The sequence below is a fragment of the Cryptomeria japonica genome, chromosome 1 (genome assembly GCF_030272615.1).
Source record: "Cryptomeria japonica chromosome 1, Sugi_1.0, whole genome shotgun sequence".
Classification (NCBI taxonomy): domain Eukaryota; kingdom Viridiplantae; phylum Streptophyta; class Pinopsida; order Cupressales; family Cupressaceae; genus Cryptomeria; species Cryptomeria japonica.
This window is the reverse complement of record NC_081405.1, coordinates 467,436,658-467,453,138: the sequence shown is the minus strand read 5'-3', so window position 1 is coordinate 467,453,138 and position 16,481 is coordinate 467,436,658.

Genomic DNA, 16,481 nt, shown 5'->3' with positions numbered 1-16,481 from the left:
GGAGTGCACATATTCAATTTTTTTTTAAATGGAGTTTAAAATTGAATTGTTCAAACACATTTTTGAAAATTGTTAAAGTGCGGATCTCAATCTTTTCCCATTGGATATTTGATACCTTAGGAGGATTAGTGAAACAAATTAGCAGCAATACGGTAACTGAGAGAAAAAAGACTTTTATGACCCAAAAATATGGAATGCTAAAGTTGTTCACATTTGACATTGGCAAAACATAATAATTCAAATTGTTTCAAAATCTCTAAAGTATATGATGTATACTAACAAGTCAGGCAATCAAACATGCAAGTTGAGAAGAATTAAAGTAATGTTGGAGGCAATATTCAATTCATGAGAATTTAAATTGGCTGGTGATAATTAATATATCTGAATTTTATATCAATTACATATATAATCACATTTTGATCAAACTCTTTTACACAATCAATGCAAAGTTGCATGAACATGTTTGCATCTTAGATTACGATTAGATTCGTTTCAGTGCAAACAAAAAAAAGCAATTGTAGTATGCATTGAAAATATTATAAAAAATAATTACATTTTGATCTTCCAATCAATACAAAGTTGTGGGGGCATGTTTGCATCTTAGATTACAATTAGATTTGTTTTAGTACAAGAGAAGTAAAACAATGACGTATTGAAAATATATCATTGTACACAACGAAGCATGGAGTGTCTATCTAGATTAGATTTTCAAGTGATTGTACCTAAACAAATGAAGACCAAGCTTATCAATATTTTTATTTCAAGAATGTGAATTTTGCAATATTCATCAAGACGATGAAACAATCTCAACAATGAAGCATAAAGAACTTCAAGTTGATTTCTTAGATGTAATGTCTAATATAATATAGAATTGATTAAGCTTGTGAAATTACAATATTCCAACTAATTGTATAGACATAAAAACCATGTCGATATGTGAAAAGAATTAAACTTAATATTTTCTTAAAAAAATTGGAATATGGTCTGCCTATTATATGTTCCACAAATGCAAACCCAACAGATTATCAAGACCCTACGTGGCAATTTTTTTATTTTTTATTTTTGGTAGTGATTGCAATTTTTTTTCATTTCTCTTTATCTACTATTCTCCACATTTATTAAATCTCATATTTGGGTTTGATTTGTTTCTAAAATATTTTATAGTGGTGGTGATTTAGATAGTGATAAAAGTGTAGGTATTTGATGGTGATGTTTTGGTGATTTATGTAGTCATAGGTTGTTGCTCAGATAGTAATAATTGTTTACATCATGGTTGGAATTTTATTTTGTGATTTCTATTATTAAAATATATTTTTATTTATGTATTATATTCTTCATTTTATTGAAAAAAATCATAAAGAGAATTCTAAACAATTTTTGTATGATACTTTAGTGGGATATTTGTAATATTTACATCATATAGACATTAAATTACTTTTTTCGATATTTCTTTATGAATTGTAATACATCAACTATATTATTAAGAAAATTAAACCGCTCCACTTTTTCTTGAATATTAGAATTTTTTAATATATGTGTATTTTTCGTTTCTTTAAAATATTACAAAAATACTAAATCAATATAAATAAATGTTTGTGATGTCATAAACCTCACTTTTAAGTTATATTTATATCACTTATTAAATCTATTTCTATTTGTTGAATTTTGCAATACAAGCTCCTACAAGATCAAATAGCAAACAAAGAGAACCTTCCACAAATGTGAGCAACAAAACAGATGCTATATTCCTCAAAAGAAAAGATTACAAAATCAATGAAACAATGCATAAAGGCTTGCTTTATAGAAAGGAGATGCCCTAATCCTAAAATTAGGAAAACTAAATAAAATCAAAGAGGAGCTAAATAAAGCTCAACTAAAGCTAAACTAAAGTACCATTAAGTGAACTTAAGCTAGAAAAGCACAACTCAAGATAAAATAGCATAACTCTAGCTAAAATGCTCTATCACCCCCTTAAGTGAAACTTAGGGAGAAGTAAAGAAATCTCTAAATACATGAAATGAAAGAATGGGTTTTAGCAACAAAAGGCCTAATGAGGTACCCATATACAAAAAAGAGGTCTCTCAAAGCAAAGAAAAGAAGAAAAACCACGTGGGAAAGAAACCCCTCTCCAAAACCAAAAGATGCAATGCATGAAAAAGACATGAACTATAGAAAGAAGGAAGGCCTCATAAAGACCCCCTAAGGACAACTTCCTTCACCCCAAGCAACTGAAGGTAATGTGGGGATGCCAAAGGTTTAGTGAATATGTCTGCAACCTGCTCCTCTATAGGTATGTAATCCAAGGTGAGAAGACCATCCTGAATCAACTGTTGAATGAAGTGCATGTGGATCTCAATGTGATTAGTCCTCTGATGCTCCACTAGGTTGCGATAAATGTGAATGGCACTCTAATTGTCACACCAACAAATAGTGGGACCATCAAGAGGAAAACCAAACTCTATCAACAACTGATGAAGCCATAGAATCTCCTATCTAGCAAGAATAGTTTCTTAATACTCAGCCTCAATAGATGATAATGCAATAGTAGTTTTCTTCTTGCAAGACCATGCAATAGGGTCGAAACTGAGACAAAATACAAAGCCAGAAGTAGACTTCTTATCATCAACATCACCAACCCAATTTGAGTTAGTAAAGCCAGCAACTCGAGAGTCTCCTGATGAATAATGAAAGCCAAAATAAGATGAACCCTGAATATGCCTCAAGATACGCTTGGCGGCCTTCCAGTAACTCTCATGTGGATCGTGAGAGAACTGAGAGAATAGACCAACCACAAAGGAAAGATCAGTATGAGTGTGTGTCATGTACAAAAGACTGCCAACCAACTACTTATATAATGCAACATCAAATAAAGGAGAAGAACAATTGGAAGAAAACACAACACTTGACTAAAATGGTGTGGGGCATGCTTGTAATTAAGCGTGCCAAATCTTTGAAGCATATCAAGAGCATGCTTCTGCTGACAAAGAGAAATCCCATTTGAAGATTGAATAACCTAAAGACCAAGGAAATAATGTAGAAGATCAAAATCTATCATGTCGAACTGCTCCATCAATGTTCTCTGAACACTCTAAATCATGGAAGAAGATCTTCTTGTAAGAATCAAATCATCCACATATAAGACCAATATCAAAAGATTCTCCTTTTGCCACTAAGTGTAAACAATGGGATTCATAATGGCAACATGAAAAACTAGTAGATGACAAAAAAGTGTCAATCTTCTCATACCAAGCCCAAGGGGCCTACTTGAGAACATACAATGAATGTCAATTCCTGCAAACAGTTGAAGAGTCTTGTAATAAGCTTTGTGGTCGCTTCATATAGATCTCCTTATGAAGATCACCATGCAAGAAGGCACTCTTTGCATTCCTATGAAATATTGACCATACTTGTGAAGTTACAAGAGAAAGTACAAGGCAGATATAGCCCATATTGGCAAAAGAAGCAAAGGTCTTAGAATAATCAATGTCCTCAACCTATGAAAACCCCTTAGCAACAAGCTGAGCCTTATATGTATCAATGGAACCCTCTGCAACATATTTAGTACGATACACCCACTTACATTGCACCAACTTTCTTCCTTTAGGAAGAGGAATAAGATCCCAAATGTGATTCTCCATCAGTGAAGAATACTCCTCTGTCATAGGCATATCCCACTCAGGAGTACTTGACACATCTGAAAACTTCTAAGGATTAGCTGAAATGTCTTGACTCAAAAGAGAAACCCCAAAAAGATATGAACATGTATGAATAGAATCTAAAGGATCACCTACCTAATCTCCGATTGCATCAATAATACCATAGGCCCACTTGGGAAGTGGAGGTGGAGGTGGTGGGGGCTGAACTGAAACAACATCCTCATCCTCACAAGGTAAAGAATCCTCACAAGATGAAGAAGGAGTAGGACGTGACAAAGAAGTTGGTGACGAAGAATCAATCAAAGGATAGAGCTCATCACAATGGACATCTCGTTGAAACAAGACCTCTTTGGAAATAGGATCAAAAAATCTATATGTCTTAGCATCCTCACAATAGCCAACAAAGATGAGTACTTGGATCTTCCTCTCCATGGCCTTCCTCTAAGCATTTGGAATAAATGTCCAAGCCTCACTCCCAAAAACTTTGAATGAAGATACATTAGGCTTGACATGAGACTAAGCCTCCTCAGGAGTCAAATATCGCAATGCCTTGTGAGGCATCCAATTGTGGATGTAATTATCACAATTCACTGCCTCAGCTCAAAAAGTAGCATCCATGTCTCTAGAATCAATCATGCAATTAGCCATCTCCTATAGTGTTATGTTATTTATCTTTGCAATACCATTTTGTTGAGGGGTATAAGGAATTATAAGTTGATGTAGGATTCCAAGCATAATGCAAAAGTCCTAAAATGCTTGCTAAATATACTCCCTCCCATTATATATGTGTATCTGTCTAATAGAAAGACCTTACTGCTTCTACACAAATGCCTTGTACATCTCGAAGGAATCAAAGATATCACTCTTGTACTTAAGAAAGTACACCCATGTATGCTTAGAGAAGTCATCAATAAATGTGAGCACATACTTGACCCTGAAAAGACTGAGCCAAAAAGCACATGAGGTCAGTATGAACCAAATCCATGGTTGTCTTAACACAGGTGTATTTACTTGAAGGAAAAGAATCCTAGTGACACTTACCAAGCACACAACCTCAACAAACACAATCTGTGCAAGAAATATTAGGTAGGCCAAACACTAATGACTAAGTGCTCATCTATTGTAGATACCTATAGTTGACAAGACCAGAGCATTCATGTCAAAGCTTACTCACTAAATTTGCATGTGCAATACAAAATGAACCAACTGGAGCTGAGTTCTCAGAGCCACCAAAGTGGTATAACCAAGATGCATGATCAACACTTCTAATAGCCAAAATAACATCATAATTGTGGAGGTCTCTAATAAATACATCATGCGGCATGAACTTGATTGTCTTACCCATGCAAAATGCCAAATTTGATACATGGATAGAAGGTTGGTGAAGATGTCTCAGACAATAAGAACATCTTGAAGATGACCATCCTCAAGCTAAATAAGACAAAAATCCACAACTGAAAGCTAAGTAGAATCCCCCATTACAATCTATGAAGTGCAAATCTGACAGAGAGGCAACTAGGTCCTAAGCGTGTGTCATATGGTCAGAAGCATGAGAATTAAGTACCCAAGTAGTCTCTAAAGACAAGGCTTGTGTAGAAAGACCTTGACCTTTTCTTGTGTGTGAGGAAGAATACTTAGGGGCTAAAATGTGATGTTGTTGCATGACCTCCTTTAAAGCCTCCAGTCTCTTCTAACACCTAGTGACTAAATGTCCATCTTGCCACAAAAATTGCAAGGCTCACCTAAATTCTTCTTCTTTATTTTGGAGGAAGACTCGCCAGACTTAGAAGAATGAGTAGGTGGTGGAGTGGATTTGGATCTTAGATTTTACTATTGAGGGGGCTTGGAGGAGCTCTCACTACTTGATGAAGAATGTGTCTTACACTTCAACTTCTTCTTCAACTTGCCCTTAGAGGGTTGTGCGACCAAGGCTTGGGAGGTGGAACTAGAAAGTGCATCATGTTGAGTCAACAAATATTGTTCCCATCTCAAGCAATCACAAAAGACCTCAAAGGAGAGAAAAGTGAAGGAAAATCCAATAGCATTCATGGTGGATTAAAATGTAGAAGCGAAGACTTGAAAAGGTCCTCTAAGCTTAGGCAAAATCATGTAGACACACTCTTTGTTAGTTTCTCCTTTCCACAACCATGTAACAAAGATCTGGGTGACTTGAAATTCCCTAGAAAATCCTCAATAGTAGAAAAGGAATTAGGTACTAATGTAGTCAACTTAATAGCAAGTTGCAGTGCCAGTAACTCATTGAATGTCCCAAAAATATCCTTAAACTTAGTCCACATGACTGAAGGAGTATTGCAAGGCTCAAGGTCAAATAGGAGACTTTCAGAAACATGCATGGCAATCAAACCAATAGCCTCATTCACCTTGTTTATATGCTAAATAATCTCAAACTGGCAAGTCAAGTTGGGTTGGGTCTCATCCAAGGTAGACCACAAAACCCTAGAAACGAGCAATTTGGTCATTTGATCTTTTGAGGAATGAAAATTATGGGGCATAAAATGAACAACATGATTCATCATAGGTCTAAGATGTTATGAACATCTAAAAAATATAATTTGGCCCCCCTACAACAAGGAAAAACAAATCCTAGTGCAACTGCAATGATGAGGAAGCGAGAAAATAAGAAATCGCTTTAATTGAAAGCACTATATATCTAAGTGAAAATCTAAAAAAATACTTATAGATCTGGATAGAGAATTGAACCATTTTTTTAATGATATCTCATTGGTGCGAAATAGAGTTCATTTGATCAAGTTATGGCCCCAAGAATGCAAAAGAGAAGATCTGACTTCAATGACCTGGTATAGAAAATTGGAGTAGAATCAATGAATCAAACTTGCACCACTAAATTAGCGTTGAAACCATCTTTTTGACTATATCTTGTTTGCACGCTTTTGACTTGTACGACCAAGTTATAGCCAAAAAAGAAATTGCATGTTTCAAGGGCTTGAAGAGGGCTTAGAAGGGTCCCTAGGGCGTCCGTACTATTGACATCAACAGAATATTCCCAAAATGTTCCTTTTGGGTTGAAAAAAATAACCTTTGTTACTAAAAAATTTTGATCACTAGAACAGTCGGTGCGGTTGTCAAAAAAAATTATAGGGAGCCAAAAAAAAATTAGCGACTGTTGGAAAACATTTGTAGGGGCAAGAAAAAAAGTGGTTGGTAGCTGGAAAAAAAATGTGCCAATGGTATAAAAGGGGTGGTATCATTCTTGAAGATGTCGTCGACTACTTAAAAACAGGCCCATCGTTCGCCAAAAAAAACGCTGCCCAAACTCGTTGGAATAAAAAAACTACCGCTTGAGATCAAATTAAGTCGTTGGAAAGCAAGAGAAACCACTGAAAGGCGAGGGAAGCCACCGGAAAAGGTAAAATCATTGAAAAGGATGAAAAAGGGGGTTCGTAAGCCAGGATATGAGCTTGCGCAAGGGTTGTACGACTACACAGGCTTAAGAAATTGTTGTTATCCTCCCTTTTTAGAAAAAATATGCCAAATTTAAAAAAAAAAAATCAATGCTTGTATGAAAAAAATTCCATGCCTATGAAATTGTCGCATATAGACGATGGCCCTAGAGACTAGTATTTACGGATCCGTTCATGAAATGACAAGCGTTCCTAGGGGTTTTCAACACTACGGATGTGATGACAAGGTCTTTTTCACTCTAATATGCTCAAATTTTTTGTTGAACTCTAGAGCTCACCTCAAAACTTATGCCCTTAGAAAAAATTGCCCAAAATTCAACAATTAAGGTTTTGATGAAACAATAGTTGATTTGTAAGTTTTGGGATGTTGTGAATGCAATGGTAAGACTCGTTTTGGTCCAAAAGCTAAGAAAAAATTAGCCACTTCTAGATCCACACGACAAGGCAAACTTGGTGACCCGACAATGCTTTTGAGAAAAGAAACCCCCAAAGCTTGAGAAGGGGTTTACTAAATCCATGCTCTGATATCGTGTTGAATTTTGCAAAACAAGCACTTGCATGATCAAACAACAAACAAAGAACACCTTCCACAAACAAGAGTAGCAAAATGAATGCCATATTTCTCAAAAGCAAAGATTACAAAATGAACGATACAATGCATAAAGGCTTGCTTTATAGAAAGAAAGAGATGCCCTAATCCTAAAATTAGGAGAACTAAAGAAAAACAAAGAGGAGCTAAATAAAACTCAACTAAAGCTAAACAAAAGTACCACTAAGTGAACTTAAGCTAGAAAAGCATAACATTAGATAAAAAAACACAACTCTAGTTTTTGATTAAAAAAGCAGAGTTAACTAGGGCACCGACCCTTAACATAGTCAGAGACTATCAAGAAGACAAAACAAACCAAGGGAGCAAGCCCCCTTACAACAAAGTCAGAACAAAAAACAAACAAGACCCAACTCAAGGAGGGGAAGAGACACCCAAGCCTTGAGAGGGAGAGGTTAGGACAAGGGGGGGGGGGGACCTCCCCTTTGGCCTATGACGAACCACAGTCTAGGCGATACAACCATTAGGACCAAGAGAGAGATCAGGTGGAAGTGATTCAACAGAGTTGTGGTCAGAAGTAGCTGCAAATTGTTGTTGTAGAACCACAATAAGAAGTTGAGAAACAACGACAAATTGTTGCAGGGGAGCAGAAATAGGCTATTGAAGTAGTGCAACACCAGAAGCAGGCTCAATAGTAGTAGAACAAGGTTGTTGAACAACAATGAGAGGATCAGTAGAAGTTTCAACAACAGTGAGTAAACATAACTCTAGTTTAAATGCTCTAACACTATTGAATATCCATTAATCTAATAAGATACAAAATTATGCATTATTCTATGAAATTTCTTATTTTTAAAACCTAAAATCTTGTCAATTCTTGTATCTAATCTTCCTCCTTTTTATTCTTCAAAATAAAATAAATATTAAATAATGCGATAATCGTATATTAAATTGTTGTATTTTTACAAAATTTTGTAAGAATTTTATGTAAATCTCCTAAAATACTTTACTAGCAGTTTTCCTTATCTCTAGGTATATATTCTATATAATCTATTTTTGGATGAATTATGTGAGATTGAGAGTTAGTTAGACACTTGTATGATAATTCTAACATAACATCTTTTATGTATTTCTTTAATTTAATGATCGTTATCACTACACAATGTTTTAATTATAGGCTAAAAAATATTACTTTAGTAGTTCAAAAAATATTCTTTATTGTAGCAAACATCATTTTTTTTGTAAGCTTTAAATTTTGACAAGAAAAAAAATTGTGCAAAGTCATACTATATGATTATTGTGATAATGATACAATAATCCTCTTTACTATTAATTTTATATTTTTTTTCAATATTTGGAAATAAAAATATAGATTTTATAAATTATATTTTTAATGTTTAAAAATAACTTTTTAAACAAATTTTCATTTTTCGGTGTCTTCGACGCCCTTTGTTGCGGATCGAGCTGCCTGTGGCTTGGGGCCTGCGACTATTCCCATGTGCAAACCCTTGGCTTTCATGGTGTCTGCTGACACTGAAAAGGAGATCATCCACAACTCCTATGTGTTTGAGTCTCATGGACTGATTTGCAGGTTTCGGGACTTTTGGCCAAGCCTTCCTCAGCTGCACACTTGGATCTCCCAAAGCTGGGAACCGATCTTAAAGGGTACAGTTAACATTTATCCTTTAGCCAAGGGTTTTCTCACTACTAAATTTCAACATGCAGAGGATAGATCGAAAATTTTATGTAACAATCCTTTCAGCTGGGAGGATAAATTTGTTTTGATGGTTAAACCTTGGTTCTCAGATTTTAACCCATCTACTGATTCATTTAATAAGATTCCTATTTGGGTTAGGCTCCCTAACCTTCCCCTTCATCTATGGACAAACTCTCTGCTAGAGGAAGTGGGGGAGGCTTTAGGCAAATTCCTAATGTTTGATAAGGATTCTTATCACATTTATCATTCTACTTATGCTCGGATTTTGGTTAACATTGATGTTTCTAAAGGGCTCCTAGTTGAGATTGAGATTGAATCTTCTTTGGGATCTTGGGTCCAATCACTCGACTTTGAGGGTATTCCCTTCAAATGTCGAAATTGCTTCCAGACTGGGCATGTTGCTACATGGTGTGAATCAGATAAAAAGAAAAAGAAAAAAAGACCTGTTTCTTGGTGGAAGGGTGCCTCTTCTAAAGAGTACTTTGTTCGAAAGAAAAGCTTCTCCTAGGTGGTTGCGCAGGTTCCTTAGGCTGATGGTATTGTGCCTCTAGCTACTGCCCCTGGTTTAGGTGTTGCTTCACCTCAGGTGTGTGTGGATGCTTGTGGTGGCATCTCAACTGATCATTTGAAGGATGTTGGATCTTCTTCTTTGGTGGATGACCTTCCCACTTCCCAGATTGCTGCTGGATCTTTGTCTGATTCTCAAATTTCTATTGTCCCTGCCTCTCCGGATGCTGCCTTTGTTCCTCCTGGTGGTGGGAGGTCCTCTATTTTAGACCCGTCTTCTTGGTAAAGGTCTTCTTCTAGGGTTGAGGAGGGATGGATTACCGTTAAAAGTAAAAAATCTAAATCGTCTTAGTCCTCTTTTGATATGACCCTTCGATCCCACAAGGGTAGGTCAAATTCTTGATCCGACCTGGTAGGGTGGGGCTACTGGTTTTTGTAGCCCATTGGTTCTTGTTGGGGGTCCTTCTTGTGTTGTCCCCCATCTTTTGTTTGGTTGTGCCAAGTCTCATTTGTGTTCTGTTTCTTTGGGTGGACTTTCAGGCTTATCTTTCGATTCGGGTTTCAGGTCCTTCCAAAACTTGTTTTGTATAGGGTTTCAGGTCCCTTCAAAACTTGTTTTCCCTTATTCAAAAACAAATTTTCATTGAGTATTATTCTTTGGGTGCTCGTGTAGGATCATGATAAGTCAAACATTAACAATAGGGATAAAAATTGTATTTTCACTAAGCCAAAATTTGAAAATAGATATTTGACTTTTTGTTTGCATTAGGTAAAAAGTAAGTTTTGTTTTGGTAAAAACCATAACAAAATGGATATTTGTATTTTTGAAATGGATATCCGTTACACAAATCACCAAAATTTAAAAAAATGGATATCCAAAATTTTATAGAGAAGAGTGCAACAAGAGGTATATCTCAAGAAAAGAGAATTGATATCTATTTTGAAGATTTATTTTTTTTAGCTTAAATCAACCATAGTCTAGAGGTAGGTAAAAAAAAATTAGTTTTTATTTTTTATTTTTTATTTTTATTTAATTTGTTTAGTATGACATGTTTTCATTTTTATATTTTAAGATTTAGTTTGAAAAATTGTTATTTTAAAATTTTGAATTGAAAGTAGGTTTAAATGGAAGAGGAAGGTCAAAACCCAAATCCCTATCCAAACCTTCTTTAATTGAAGAACAAACTAATAGAAATATTATCGAATTGAATAACATTATAAAGATATATCATTGGCACCATCGATTGTTTTTTATGACACCCACCTTAGAGGGAATTTTTGCCTATATTAGAACCTTCACAAGCCAACATGAGTCATTTCAGGAATGACGAGAATCCAAGATGCAAGAATACTCTACTAGCTTGTTATATGATCAAGTGAAACAATTAGACATTTAATCAAAGCCATATTATTGCAACATTTTGTCATTCCTAAAGCTAGATTACACGTTGATGTGTAAAGCCAAGTTTTCAATCAAATGGTGCACAAATGAGGGTATGCCAATAAATTTTTGGAATCATTAATGGATGGCTTTTACAACAATCTTGATGTCTTATGTTTCATCTACAAACTATACTCAGAGTTTGTTTTAAGCCATCATGTCAACTATTCTGGATTTAGGGATTTCTAAGGAGGAAGAGGAATGCCTCAAGATAAACTTTGGGCAATGTAAAAAATGCAAGGTACATGTGTTTCCCCTCCTTATCCTTCTCCAACTCCAATAACACACACAATCATTGTTGCAGATGCAACAAATCAAAGCCTCCATGTCATACACTCTTTGATTAGCCATTTGATTTTGTAGAATTCACAACTTGCAAATCGCATGATTCTGATGCTCCTGTTGTATTGATGGGTATTGGTGGACCTACCTTGTATACACATATTTGTGTGCCTCATTGTTGGATTGTGCAATCATTTGGGTTTAGGTCATCTTAGAGATACTAGTGAATCGCCCCTAAATACATTTGAATATGATATCCCTCATATTCAAAACAATCGCAATATGGGATAGTAGGGTGTAAACACAAGTGGAGACATTAAAGGTAACAACACAAGCAAGGGCATCATAGATTAGAGAAGAGGAGCAAGGTCAACATTTCTTATAGATAAAATTTGAAGTTATTGGATACCTATATTTTATTTGACATTAATATAACAAGATTATTACTAACGTATATAAGCAAGATAACAATTGATGATAAAGTAGGAGCTTAGAGAAGTTCATCATGGTATTTTTTCAACCATTGAATTTAGCCTAAGACTTAATGATATAATTTTTTCTACATTTTAAACTTTTTTTATTGTATGAATTTAATTTTGAAATAGTGATTTGTCTCCCACCAATGTATTATATCCATCAAGAAGATTGCTCAAAATATGAACATTGCTACTTAAGTAGCTATGGATGCCAACCACGAATTGAGGCTTCAAGGTACATGTTCACATCGAAAAGAGTTTTATGACACATTTCAGTTCTCAAGAATACAGTTGGTCCAATGAATGCCATAGCTATAATAATCATCTATGCTTGAAGTGATGACACCAACTATTTCTAAACTGACATTTTCTACGCTTATGAAGCTCCCTACTTGCAATGTTTGTTCTTTCATTTAACTAGTAGGGAAAGAGTGAGGTTTTAAAACCTTATAATAATCATCTATGATTGAAGTGATGACACCGACTACTTCCAAACTACCATTTTCTATGCTTATGGAGCTCCCTACTTGCAATGTTTGTTCTTTCATTTAACTAGCGGTGAAAGAGTGAGGTTTCAAAACCTTATAATATCCCCAAGAAAAATGTGCAAATAATTTTATACCTTGTCAAGATCCAACAAGGTTGTCACAATCTTGTTGGGCTTCGACAAGAAATTCTATCTTTATAAAATTTTGAAAACCGTTTATTTTTTGAAGCTCAAAATGATTTTTAGCGAATTTTTGAAGCACTCAAAGCTCAATTAACTAAAAAAAAAGAGTTTTACAACTTTCAATGAGAGATTTATTATTCTTTAACAAAAATTTCATGGAATAATAACATATCATTTATTTTTTGCTTTAAGCATCATAAACTCAATTTTTGACTCTCTCCATAAACTACCTTGTCAAAATTTGAAATTATAAAATTTTCCAAATAGTAAGACATTTTGACATGAAAATTTAATTATTTTCTTGATTTGACAAGTCAAACCATGTAGTGGCATTTGGGATCATGATTAAAAGGATGGCTAATTTTGTCCAAGCTTTTAATTTCCATTAGGGTTTTAGGTCCCATGTTATATGATATCTGCAAAGTAAGAGAAAAAGTTTAAAATTGACTAGGTTAAATATATAGACAAGAGTTCATTCTAACTAGGGACAAGGACTATGAAGGACACTGGAATAACCTAGAATCTCAAGCAATACCAACGCTTTAAATCCATCGGGCTATAGAGTCTAAAAGCTAGTGGAGCATGACTGGTGGAGAGAGGCTTGGAGTAAGCCAAAATTGGGACACAACAAAAAAGAAGAGAGACGGAAACCAAAATAATGAAAACAAAAAATCTTCAATTTATGTACACGGTAGGGGACTCTACCTCAAATTTCTCCAAATGGTCACACAAAGCCATTGATGGGTTGAGAGAAGTAAATACTAGTGTGAATAAGGGTTGGTGAATGAAAAGCACATGCAAACCCAACTGCTGACTTGAGACTACATTGATGAGATGCCTAAGAATAATGCCTTGTAAAAACTCTCTGAATAAAGTGTTGTGCCCAAAAAGACAATCTGCATTATACACCTCTAAAGCTGATTAAATCATATCAGTATTTCCTTGCATATGGTCATTAAAATTTGCATGCAGAACACTGAATATATTACCATCCCATGCTTGAATAAACTCTTGATTGGTTGATTTAGAAGATATTATCCCATGGATTGGACACCCCTTGTGTAAATTATGAGATGGAGAAATCCACTGAAAATTGTTCGTAGGAATTTTTCCATCTAATTTCACCAGAGGGTCAAAGCAAACATTCTCACCATACACATAATCGTCATTTGAAGCTCTGAATACCAACTTGGAGTATAAGAATAATGGAAGTTTAAATCATTATTCAATTCAACCATTGCATTATTTGGTGTTTTTGTAAAATTTTAACTAAACTTGCACAAGATAGTATGATCTAGATGGAAAAAAAGAAGAGTACTTGTAGGTTAATTGAAGAAAATTTTAAAAACAAGAAGAATGAAAACTATTTCATTAACTGATTGATAATTTACACGAGTTTACAAAGATATATTAAACCTCTGTTAAAGCCAAAAACAAAGGAAAGGAAGGAATAAAACTGCATAAAATAAAAAAGACAAATTTAAAACCGAATCCTCTGAATCCTCTTTGGTCAGCTTAAAATAAACAAAGCTTCCTGAAAAACAATGGATAAAACATAATAATGCTAAATTTTTGAAATGGGTTCTCCCGCTCGCAAGGTGACCGTTACCTTGGCGACTCCTACCTACAACTCTGCCTTTGCTCATGTCTGCATCTCGTCCATTGTGCCTTCCGTTGTTTTTGTGGGTTGTGTGACTATGTCTGGGGTGGATGTGAGTGTTGTTGGCGCCGGTGGGTCCTTCCCGCCTGGCTTGGCCACTTTTGCTGATTTCACCCCATTTCCTCCTCGCGTCGATGGTGTTACTAGTGTTGGTGCAGACTCTTTTGCACCCACACCTCCTGGTTTTGTTTCCTACGCTAATGGATGCACCGTTGCAGGTGTCATTGGCATTGTGGGTGTTGGGGTTTCTACTCCACATGGGATTGTGCTTCCTAGGGCTTCTGCCAGGCCCTCTCTTCCATCTGCTGGAGGTTTGGATGCTGGCTCGGTTTCTTTGAACGCTAGTGCTAGCACTTATGTTGCTATGAATTTTGGCGAGGGTGTGGTTCCCAAACCTCCTCCCCCTCCTGTTGGGCGAATATTTACTTGTGTGGCTAGATCTGCTACTACTTCTCACAAAGGTATTCATCCTCTTCCTTGTGCCAAGACCTCCCTTGTTGTGGTTTGTGGCAAGGAGGTCGCGGAAAATGTTGACTTCTACCAACGTAGTGCTTTGGTTTGCAAATTTATTGGGTTTTGGCCTTCTCTTCCGAACTTGCATCGCTGGGTGTGTGATTCTTGGAAGCCTTTAGTTGCTCATGGTATTGTGATTTTTCCTTGTGCTAAAGGATTTTTCATTGCTTCTTTTACCTCTACCATGATCGTGATTTGGTTCTGGGAAAGTTGTGGTCTTAGGGGAATCACTCTCTCTCTATTAAGCCTTGGACTTCTTCCTTCAACCCCCTTACTGAATCTTTGACTGCTTGTCTGGTTTGGGTCTGCCTGCCTAATATTCCCCTCCATTTCTGGGAGCATTCTTGTTTTGAGGCCATTGGTAACTCCATTGGAAACTTCTTGAAGGTTGATGACGCCACGTATTTCATAGGTCATTCTACCTTTGCCCATCTATTAATTGATGTCGACATATCTCTGCCCCTTCCCGTGGATGTGGTTCTTATGGTTGGGGATAGGCCCTGGACTCAACTACTGGATTAGGAGGGCCTCCCCTTTCGTTGTCGTAGGTGCTTCTCAACGGGTCACTTAGCTTCGGATTGTTCTCTCTCTTGTCATAGAGGTCCTACTACTTGGTGGAAGGACGCTACTAAAGATCATCTGACAATCAAGGCTCTGACTCTGTTGCAGTTGAATCCTCTCAAGAGGATAATGTTGTTGATGTCTGTGACGTCCCAACTCCTGTGGCTCCAATCTTGGATTCAACTTATGTCGCTTTCGACTTGCAGCTCCGCTCCACATCTTCTACTTCTTCTTTTGAAGCCACTCCTTTGCAGAAGCCTTATTTTGTTTTGCAATAGTCCTCTGTTTTTCTGCAGCAGCGCTCTGCACTCCCTCGAACCTTCTGATGGTATCCAAGTGGGGACCTTACCGCTTGATCACTCTCTTGATGGCCCCAATGATAGTATTGCCTGGACTGTTGTTTGTCGTAGGCGAAGGGGGAAATTTTTCTCGCCCCCCCAAACCCCTCCTGGTTCGGGTGTCCCTACCCCTCCTTGAGTTGGGTCTGGGTTGTTGTTGAATTGTAAGGTTTTATTGTTGCAAATGTGTTATTGATAGTCTTTGACTATGTAAAGGGTCGATGCCCTAGTTATCGCTGCTTTTTTAATAAAAAACAATGGATAAAACATAAGTTTTTCGCTAACACCCCCCTTAAGTCTAACTAAGGAGACAAACGTCTAAGGAAAGGAAAGGAAAGAGGAAAGAGGGAAAACCCAGTAGGCCACCCCCCCTCAAAATTTACACTAACTCTGCATGACAACTTTTATGTTGCAATGTCCTTCACCCTAAGAAGGTTTTGTAGAAAGTGAAAATGAAAAGATAGGGCCATTTTTGCCTCCACAAAGAAGAGAAAAAATGTCAATACAAAACGTAGCATGGTGAATGCAGTAGTAGGTTTATAGTAGGTTCCTCTGCAACAAATGATGCCTCTTCCTTTTGGAAGATAGAAACCTTGAGTTGTCAAACTATTGAATTCCCATACAAGTGAAACATATGAAGAAATTAAGATGAATGGTTCTAGAAAATACT